Source organism: Sturnus vulgaris, chromosome Z (assembly GCF_052056855.1).
Source record: "Sturnus vulgaris isolate bStuVul1 chromosome Z, bStuVul1.hap1, whole genome shotgun sequence".
In the NCBI taxonomy this organism is placed as follows: Eukaryota; Metazoa; Chordata; class Aves; order Passeriformes; family Sturnidae; genus Sturnus; species Sturnus vulgaris.
Window position 1 is genome coordinate 7,153,417 of NC_142283.1, and position 11,143 is coordinate 7,164,559.

General features: G+C 41.8%; 1 long non-coding RNA gene across 1 annotated transcript; it reads right to left on the bottom strand.

Annotated features, from left to right (window-relative positions):
- Window positions 1-1,582: 1,582 nt before the first annotated feature.
- Window positions 1,583-9,287, bottom strand: LOC148219639 (uncharacterized). The gene is made up of 3 exons (XR_015799435.1): window positions 9,093-9,287; window positions 3,937-4,165; window positions 1,583-2,957 (listed from the first exon to the last, which is right to left on the bottom strand). It is a non-coding gene; the product is annotated as an uncharacterized LOC148219639 (long non-coding RNA).
- Window positions 9,288-11,143: the final 1,856 nt, after the last annotated feature.

Consider the following 11,143-nt stretch of genomic DNA (forward strand, 5'->3'; position numbering starts at 1 on the left):
TGGGCAGAACCTTAGAAAGAACGACCTCGTGAGGAGGTCATGGGTGGATTCAGTAAGGAAGGAGGCCTCACCCACAGGCAGGTTCTGTGTATTTGAAGGACAGGCTCAGAGCCAAAAGGATAACGGTGGGAAATAGCAATAACAGGCTTGGTACCCCAGCAGAGGTGTAGCAATCCATAACATTGTGCAAATCCATTACTATTCATTTCTCAATGATTCCAACCATGAAGGAGTTCAGCCAGGTGCATGTTGTGCAAGGTTTCTCCCAGCCACACACTCAGAAGGATTTCAACCCCCTTAGTATTGTATTGCTTACCAGAGCCATGCTTTGCCTCAGTGAATCCACAATTTCCCAAATAATATGATCAGAAATCTCTCATTCATTGAGTTTTCTCCACTTTCTTTGGAGGTCCAAAGGCAACTGGAAGCATTAATGGAGCAGCCACCCAGAAAGGCTGTAACATCTTACAGAAAGAGGTAACTATTTCTTTGCAAAAGTAAATCAAGGCAGAAAGACATGGTGTGATATTCCTCAGGTAACAGAGCAGCAAGCTGGTAGATACAAAAATTCAAATCTCCACATAAATAGTCCCATGCTCTACTTATTTTTGCAATGTTTCTGAGACCAAACACAGGAATAAAATGTTTTAAATAAACAGCAGGAACAATGCTGTTTTGAAACCTACATTTAAGCAAGAGTAAGCAACAAAGTAATTATTTTTTTTTTTAATTCCAAATGTATTAAAACCACAAAGAGAGGGAGATTTCTCCCAGCCTTCGCATTCTCTGTCAACACAAGAGGTTTAGGATGGCCCACACAGTGTTCCTCACAACAATACTCATCACAGAGGTGACCTTTGGGTGAGCACTGGACGAGTCAGACGCTGCTGTGTGGGCACAGGATGGGTTGGAGGCAGAGCTGTGGCTTCCTCAGGGAGAAGATATTGGTCCTGGATTAACTGGATTAACCTTATCTCCTTTTATCAAAAGGATGCCATTTGGGACACTCCTGGGGAAAAGTGGAAGTTCAGAGGGCTGCTATTCCTTACATGTGTCCAAAAATTCTCCCAGTCTTAATGGTATTTTATTTGCTACCTATGATTCTTACCCTGGTAACCTCACATTCCCTTGGTCTGGGGACGAAGCAGCATTAGAGCTCTCTGGAAGATAACACAGCTAATCAAATCAGCTGCTAGGTGATCCTGAAATAATACCCTTTACCAACAATGACAAAAAAGTGAATACATGTATCAACAGGATACAGCGCTTGGGCTGCAGATCAGGAGTAATGCTCCTCAATAAAAATGAAAATCTGTCTTCCAGAATGCCTTCAAAGATAAATTTTGCTGCAGTATTCCATGCTGTGGAAAGCCTTGGGCCCTTGCACTGCAAGGGGTGGAGAGAGCTGGGTGAATTCGGGGTGTAAGGGAATGTGAGGTCTGTCTCTGAGACTGCCTCTCCACCCCTGTGCCTGCTTCCTGATCCCTTGAAGGTGGAACACTGCTGCTGGTTCAGCACGTGGAGCTCTGTACCTGCCTCCCCTGCTTCACTCACCAGCAACATCACAAATCCAGTCTGGGCTGACAAATAATGGGTGGTAGGAACAGATAATGGAATTTTCTAGGCTCATTGAAGTCTTGTGGGCACACGCAATTCCGGACATAGCTCAGATGAGTTTAATTTCCCCAAGACATTTCTCTCTATATAGAGGGGCAAAAAAAAAAACCAAAACAAAACAAAGACCACTGCTGCACACTAGTCAGATGCACTGCACCTTGGCTCATAAGCAAAGGAGGGTTTATAGATTTTATCCTTCTGCAACTGTAAAAAATGGATTTGCAAGCCCTTGTATCTGAATGATCATGAGGTATTTGCATGTATGGAGGTCTCAGGGTGCTTACCTGTTGACCACCATTAGCCACAAAAACACCCTTTCACTCTGAAACATAAAGCCTTTCAATTTTACAGATTATTATTTAATTATTGACCTGTGTCAGGTTATCCTGGCCTAGTGGGAATATCCTTTGGCCACACATGCTGTGATATAATACAGAAACGTGAATCAGACAAAGAAAGGACCTCTTTTTAATTTAAAACATACATCCTGATTCCCACTGATCCTATTATGCACCTTCACAGCAGATTAATATGTCATTCAACTAGTAAAACAAAGAAATAAAGCAAGGTGTCACACACAACAAATGCCTCCATGACAGAAGGCACCACCACCTTATATATACACGGGAGCTTAAGCAATTAAGGATAAGAAATGTTTTCTTAACAGGAAAACATGCACCATGCAGTAAAAGCAATTCCTTCCTCTATCTAAGCTGTAAAGAAATATTCCCCCATAGCAGCAAGCCATGATGGATGGGAGAGTCAGTCAGTTTTTAACTACTGTAGCAATGCTGTAGTTATCTTGATTTACACCAGCTGAGGATCTGAACACAGTGATCTTCAATGATCTGCCAAAAGCTCAAACTTCTTTTGTTCTTCCTTCAAAACATTTTTTTGTGGAAAAGAACGGCAGTTTCCAGGCATTTTGCCATGGTAATGGCAAGGGTCCACCAGGGAAAAATTCAGGATGTTGTCCTAGGAGTACAATCACACTTCTTTCCTTTTTTTCTCTTCTCTCTCTCTCTTTTTTTTCCTCTTTCCCTCTGACTGATGTTTTTTTCATGCAGGAACGGCCACAGTAAGCCCAGGATCAGTTTTGGGAACACTCACAAACATGTCAATCTTTGCATATGGTTACTCACAGAGGAGGAATGCATTATATAACTCCTGTCTTTGTCTGAAATCAATCAGTCTTCTGATTATTTAGTGAAGACTCTCAGATGTCCTTTTTCTTCTCCATTTGCAGTTTCTCTCACCCTTGGACTTGTCTGGTGTAGCCTGCAGTTTCCAGAGGAAGAGGAACAGACAGATCCTCGTTTGGAAGTTGTCAGTGTCTATTCCTGTACGAGATGGAGAGGTTGCACTTGATCATAGAGAGCAGATACTCTTTGGCTGCAGACTGAGTGCCTTTTCTTGCAGTAGTATTCAGCAGTAAATAAATACAGGTGAAATCAGGAAAAAAAATCTCTTGTATCAGATAAAATAACTCTTATATCAGCACGAATTCCTGAAATGCAGTTTACTCAGGAAGACAAATTCTGTCCCTAAAAGGGCAACCAGCCATGCCACAGGTCTATTCACAAGTATGAATTTCAACATGTACATTCAGTCAACGGCTTGTTCTTTGTGCTATTCTTAACATTACTGTAAATTAGCATATGATAATGCTATTTCTCCTATTAGAGCCTTGGTATGTTTTGCCCTGTAGCTGTGATTAGGGAAAGAAAAGGAGGATAAGCTTAAAACCTGTTTTTTTTTCCCCCAACTAGGTTAACACAAACACAGCCCAAGTTGTGCTTAAAAACAAGCCATTTCAGAGCAGGCATAATATTCCATGCCTGTTATTAAAATACTTGAGCTCATGCTGAACAGATTAATAGGGCTGAACCAGCAAAAAAGAAATCTCATATTGCATTTCTTTGCAGGGATTCTGCATCCACGTCGCATTCTTCATCAAGGCAGGTGTAGAAATTACTTTGTTACAATGCTTTTATTAATGCCCAGAACCAGCTGGGCACGGTGTGTGTTTAACACCCTCTTGTCCCAGGTGTCTGGACACACATGGGTGTATAAAGGGGCAACAACTGTTGCAGCAATACGTGGTCACTTACCACATATTTGTACAAATATCAACTTCTCCCCAAACTGGCATCCTATTTGTTACTGTAAATGCAGTGCAGGTTGCTGGTGACTGACAGTTATTATCTTCCTGGGGCTGCTGGGTGGCAAAACCATCAATTCAGCTGACATGAGGCAGAGGGGAATATTTAACCTGCAGAGGCCAGGAACCCAGCATTCCTAAAAAGACATCTTACATACCTCATCTATTACCACCACAACTGGAGCACGCGTCTGTGGCTTTGGCAGGCCTCCCCTTTGTTCTGTGTCCAGGTCTTGCTGTCACACGAGCAACTTGCATGATCACCCAAGACAGCACAAATAGATACAACTAAATATCTCCTCGGGAGATTATTACAGGACTGTTGTGCTTGAAATTAGGCGCAATGATGAATTTTGCATCGGGAGCACACAATCGGGAGCAAAAGGCCTGTCAGCAAAGCAAATTTCAGATGAAGCATGCTAATACTGAGCTGGAAAAGGCCTTCTCACCAGCAATCATTCTGTGTGGGTAGTGAGATATTCCAGCCAGCCAGCCATACATCATGAATATCAATTACCACACGGACACATGCAAACAGACGCGCACATGCACACACACAAACACTGAGCTGGCTTGCTAATTGTCTGATAAAATCTGGATGCTTCATAACAAAGTGATTTTAGTGGCTGCCAAAAAGAAAAGTCTTTATACAGCAAGATATTTTAGCAGGAAAAAAAAAAAATAACCAGCATGAGTAGAAAAGAGGATTCAGTTCATGAACATGTGGTTTCAAAACTCCTTGCTTTGGATGAGATCTGCTAACACAAAATCTACTACCTTAAGGCTGATGTTGGAAAGGTTGCACATCAAGTTTGAGTGAAGAATGGAAGACGGGGAGATCTTTACATGACTTGTTTTTAGTATTCTGAGAATCTTCCCTTCCTGATACCTTGCAACAGGCATAAAGGAGACTGTCAGGTCTATGCAGCATCTCTCCCTCCCTCCCTCCCTCCCTCTCTCTCTGTATCCATACATGTACATATCTGTGTATCTGTATCGATATCTATGTATCTTGGAGACCTACCAGATTTCCGTGATGGCTGCAGCTGTATTCTGAAGGTTCATTCAAATCCCTGGAATAGCTGTTGGCAGCTTGGTGGGGAATCTCTCCCCTGACTCAGGGAGACCTCACCTGATTTGTGTTCTATCATCGCACGCATTGTTCTTACACCAGACAGAGTGGGAGGCAGCTTTGTTCAGTTTTGGGGGAGCGCTGGGGAGGAAGAGGGTGGAGATATCAAGATGTGTGTTCCTCCACATCAGTTTCTCTCCCCAGTGCTTCAGACCAAGTATCTTGTGCCTTCTCAAGGCAGGAGAACAATGCACCTTGTTCTCAAGGACATTTTCCTGCTTGTTTTCATTCAGGCAAACAACTTCTTTTTTTCTCTCTCCTTTAAGGCTGGTCTGATATTTTTGATATTGTTTTTGAAAAGCAGTTTAAAAAAGACCTAAATAAATCAGCTTATACAAAACAATGTCTCTTACACTTGTCAGGTTGACACACCACGTCCACATGGTGGATCCCACCCACTACCATGAGTCCACTTTACATCACCATTGTCATGTCATGGATGTGGCTGATAAAAACAGATAAGAAGTTGGGAGATTTCCAAATTCAAGAGGTGGGGTTTTTAAACTTTAACAAAAGAAAAAAACAAAAGCCCACAAAACCAAGACACAACATCTCCTCAACTAAAAACAATTTAAAATAATAGAAACACAAAATACTGCCTCAACCTATGTAAATTTCATTTTTCTTTTCAAAAAGAAAGGAAAATATTTCATTTTTTGGATGCTGATTCGATTTTTGTCCATCTTTATGAAAATAATTGAACAATCCAGTATTAACTGAACCATGCCACATGCAACCTCCTCGTCTCACTTGGTACATGTATCAGAAGCAGAGCACTTTGGCTTAGCACTAGGTATTCCACAAGCTCATCCCATTTGCTAGTTTAATCCTCATCAATACTGCTATCCTCCACGCTCCACCTCATCCTCTGAAAAGAAATGCAAATGAATGAGATTTATAGCCTGGGATGTTTTCAAGTTTTCAACAAGGTGGGGCTTCCACTGCCCACCAGTCTCAATGAGGAGCCTTTGGCTGCAAATTCCTTTGACTGAGCAACTCTGTGTGCATGTCAGTAACACTGCCCAAGAGTGCCAGCATCCTCCACCCCCTTCTTCCCTTTCTTAGAAGCACATTTCAAAGCCTCCTTGGACTGCTTGGCCTCTTGCTGTGCAAACAAGCCATGCAGGGCACATCTGTAATCACAGTAGATTCTTCTGTATGCATTAACTTCAGCCCAGACTTAAAAACAGTGAATAGGTCCGAGCCAGGGATCACCTCAAGTTCATTCATTCCTGCTCAGGACCCTGATATTCTTCCCTTTCAGTTGGGTTTATGGGGACTAACAGCACCTGGTTTTACAGTCAGTAACTCCCAGTCTGATGGCCAAAAAAACCCCCACCATCACCATTCCCCAGCATGAAACAACAGGGTGATCTTTTAAAGAGAGATCTCTCATGAACTTGAGTTTTTCAACGTGTTTTTGCCACTCCTGGGTATTTCTGGTTATCTCTCTTCCTGTAAGACTCTAGGCAGACAGTGATATTTCACTGTCTGGCTTGACTAAGGTGACTTACACCTTTAGACAGAAAAAGGACAGAAGTAAAGCTCAGGGTTGTGGTAGCTGGTTCACTGTCAGCAGACTACACATAGACTTTTCCCATGTGAAAACCAGCACAGCTGGTGGGGCTGAGATGCCAGGAATGTCTTGGCAATGTGACTCAAGCCCAGACAAACTCTTTCAGGACAGCAGCACGAGTTTGTCCAACATGGCCATGATGATGAACTGTCGTTGCACAAAGTGAAATTCATGGTTTCTGTCCTCTTGTAATGGTCAGCTGTCCACATCACTAAAATAACATGTGCTAATTGGCACCTACCTCAGCAGAGAGCCCAATGATTAGAAAGATGTGGAGAGTGAACTCCAAGCTTGAGGTGATACCTCTAGGTCAGAGATGAGCAAAAATTGGCAAGACAAGTGAAACAGCCATTTCCTCTACCTGCGCTGTGGATGAATAAAGGACTTTCTATTCCAGAACTGTCAATCTGGCTTTTTTTTTTTTTTTTTTCCCCAGCAGCACAAGTTTCCCTAACAAATAGAAATTAAATTTGTTCAAAATTCAACCTGTAGGGAAAGGAGCTTGGCTCTATTTTAATGGCCTCTTTATAAAGGAGCAGGAGGAATAATGGACAGTCTCCGTGCTACTGTGTTAACAAGCTTCCATTGTTGATAATGGACACCCTAACACACTGTGGAGAACAAAGTGCATCAGGTCTGCACACACTGGGCAAGGAGAGGGCTGGAAAACTGAAACCTTCCTCTCACTTTGCATCCTCTCCTAACTATTTCTACCTGCGCCAGGAAAGTTTTCCCAATGTCAGGAGGTGAAAATGACAATTTATGTCGGGAGAGATACAGGGAAGCATCAGACACTAATAAAAAGTATTGGGACGAACAAAAGAATTGCTGAATTATTAGAGAAGAGCAAATGCAAGTTTCATGGATCGTGAACAAAAATGAGTCTACAGGAGTGGAAAGCATCTTAATATCTGTTTGCCTCAAACAAAATTAAATCTTGAAGGAATTATGAAGAGGAGCTTCCTAAGAAATGGTATGCAGGACATAGAAATGGGAAAGGAGGCAATAAACAGCAATGCATTTCAGGTGCAAGCAGCTCTCTTACTGTGCCATTCCCAGTGTTGATATGCATCCATAACTTTTGACAGAGTGAAATAGAGAGCAGCAATATCACCTCTGAATCCTGCCTTCACTCCTGCTGCAAAACCACCATGCACAGCTGTGACTTTACAGGAGTCGTAATCATAACCCAGCAGAGTAAGAATATGGAGAAGTTCTAATCAGTGGAGGACAAAAAAAAAAAACCCTACACAAAATGTTTAAAGACAGCACACAGCTGAAACCAAATGTGTGTCACCACCAAGAAGAAGGGACAGATTTGTGCCAGATTTGGCATCCAGTGAATAAAGCCAACATTTTCTGGTATCACTAGGCAATTTCAGATCCTCCACCACTTCAAGCCTTTGGGTGGAAGGCTGATGGCCACACCACAAGATGATTTTGATCATTAAAATGCAGGGTGGGCTGTTAAAAGTGGATGGTGAGTGCATTGAAAGGGTTCAGATATGTAAATGGATGGAGCACCTGTAACAGAAAGGCAAGAATGAGACCAAAAAAAAGCACTCCAACCACAGATAAAATAGCAATAACCTCCAATGCAGACCTAGAGTGTGCACTTATAATGTCCACACAACAATACTTACTCCAATTTCTCCCCTTTCCCCAGGCTCCCAGGAGCAGTGTTTGCCTTGCAGAGATCTCTCCCACAGTCATTAGCAAAGCCTTGCATCAGAAAACTGATCAGCAATACTACTGTATCCATATACATATTACCTGATGTGAATTGACAGAGTTAAATTCTTCAAGAAATAAAAAAATCAATATGAAAACAGGCAGTCTAAGCAAAACCAGTTTGTGTAAGGAGAATTTCTACACTGTTTGCAAAATGAGAGATCTCAAATTCTCTTTATAGCTGCAGCATGTTAAAAGATAATTGAGAGAAGTTTGGTTCTCTAGAAGCATTTCAAAAAGTAAATTTCTTTCCATTCATATCAACATTTCCCTTTAAATTTTTCTTTCAAAAATCCATGAAAACTTTAAATTTCCAGTGGGTGAAGGAGAAAACCCTTTCCCATTCCCAGCTTCTGAAAAATTAAATAGAGGAATGGTAACATTTTAGAGAAGAAAATTAGCCTGATTGAAATGCTAGTCTCTGACAAAAAAAAAAAAAAATAAAATTTCAATAAAAAACATTTTGATCAACAAAATTTTACATTCTGCTTAATCTATACACACTTGATTGAGCCATCTGTTTTATTGGGATGACTCTTGGATAACCAATGTAGCCAAACAAAAAAAATGACTGGTACTTATTCAGGAGTAAATTAAAGTAAGCTTCAGAGAAACGTATTTAGTTATCGGCAAACAGCAAGAGTAATGCTTTGAGGTGTGAAATTATACCCAGTGCAGCACAGTAGGAAGAGAAGATTTGCCCCTGGGGTGGATGCAAAGGAGATGGACCTCAATCTTTTTTATCTTTGGGAGAAAAATGCTGCTCAGTTTGCAAGCCAGGGAGGGCTATGGCATGAGGGGAGGGGAAACAGGGAAGAGAAGGGGGAAAGAAAAGGCTGAAAAGCTGAGCACCAGGAAAAAATTAACTTCCTCACCAGTCTCTGCTGTCCAAAAAAACACCAATAGAAATGCCAAACATGTGCTGTCCCCCCTCCATGCAGGAATTTTCAGATTCTCGGGTTTCCTCTCCTCCACAACATTTTGCTGCTGCATCCCTCACTCACCTACTCCTCTCAGAAAACTTCTGCCCTGCTCTAACCATCTTGGAGACCAAAGGAGCTGCCTTTGGATGATTTAGTATGCTCTCTTCCTAAATTATTATTCTGTTCATCATGCCACAAGGATGCCCCAGTTAGAAGAATGTGTCTGAAAAGATCAATGACCAGCTAGGACATTATGGTTAGTGCCTCACAATGCAGCCATTCAAAGCTTCTCAGTGACAGCAGAGAGCAAGCTTGGGTTTTCTGATCTGAGCACTCAAACTTCCCTATGCTCAAGTAAAAGGAGAGCCTTCACTGTCTGTTAGCTTTGAAGAGATGGGAACATGGGGAGGAACAGAGCTGTCTAAAAATTTCCTTCGCTCCCGACTTGAAATGATCTTGTGTGCTGGTGAGGCAGGGGCCAGCCCCTGCAGGAGAGAGGGAAGGAGCCTGCACTGGAGGCAAGGCTGTGATTGACACCTTCAGAAAATAGCTCAGGATCTGGCCCCAAAATATATTTAAAAACCTACTTTGTTGGTTTTGGAGGATAATTCCTGGGCATTGCAGCACCGACACCGATTTGATGCTTTGGTCACCTGAAATAAAGGCCAGAAGTATTCCCTGGCTCCCCCTGCCCACCACGTCCATTCAGATCTGCAGTTAATCCAGTGGATTAACATTACAGACCCTCTTACTTTTTAAAACTTGGCAGAAGCCATTTCTCTTCCTCCTGAGCTTCCACTCCTTGAAGCATTTTACTGCTAAGAAAGCAATTACATTATCATTTTGTAATGACCACCACATTTCCACAGGTAACATGAGTTCTACTGCATTTGTGAGTAAAATGGTATTATCATAGCACATAACAGTAAACATGGACAGTGGTTATTTAATAAGTCAGCTCTCAGACAGTACTTTAAGAGATCCAACTGTTTCTACCACATAACCAAACATATTTCCCCAAAGCCACCGAATTATTAGCAATTTTTTACATCAGAAGAGACCGTAAACTGTGAGAATAAAATATATTTTACTGTTTACTTTGAGATTTTTAATGGAAAACAAACAAGCAATCCATCAAGTTGGCTGAGTTTGTCAAGTTACTGGAGACCAGTTAACTGAATGAGAGTCACTGGAAACAGTTGAGTAAATATTTAAGAAGATCAAATGGAGGAACATTTGGTACAGCACAGCTTGCTGAAAGATTGCAAAGATACCAGCATGTTTCAGGAGAGGCAGGTCACGCCTCAGAAAATTGCTGGAATTCTTTGAAAGTGCTGTATTGCCACCAGGACAGACAAGGGAAATAGAGTGGACTTCGTTTTTCAAAGTATTTGACAAAGTTCCTTGCTCGAGGTTAATGACCTAAGGAACCAAGGCACAGTACAGAAGAAAAGTTGCTGGAGTGAAAATTGACTTCAGGGCAAAAACCACAAGGAAACTGTAAATATAATTCGTGAGGTGGGAAGAAAGTTGCCGGTGCATTAGCAGGTGAAAAAACGTGGGGACCTTCCTGGGTAATTTTTGTAATAATAGACTTCAGGATTTTTTTTCCTTCACTTCTTCTTTCTCTTAGTTTAAGTAATTATTTATAAGGTACTGGATTCATAGCTTGAGGTCTGCAGAACTATCATTTTAGTCCAGGGGGCTGGACCAGGTACCCACATTCCTGCAAATTGGGGTTACCTGAATGCCCTGTTCTGCAGTGAGGGAAGGAGGGTTGAGCAGCCTGGCTGATTCCACTTGCCCACTCTGCCCCTGCCCTCCCTGCCCTGCACACTGCCTGAGGTGAGGGCACCATGTCCAGGTTTTCCAAATAATTTTTTTAAAAAATTATGGTCAGAAGTAGAGAGTTTCTTCCCAAACGATTTGTAATCCGAATAAAAAAAAAATAAATAAACGATAACATTTTCACTACTTGCAAACAAGCAATTCACAGACACTGT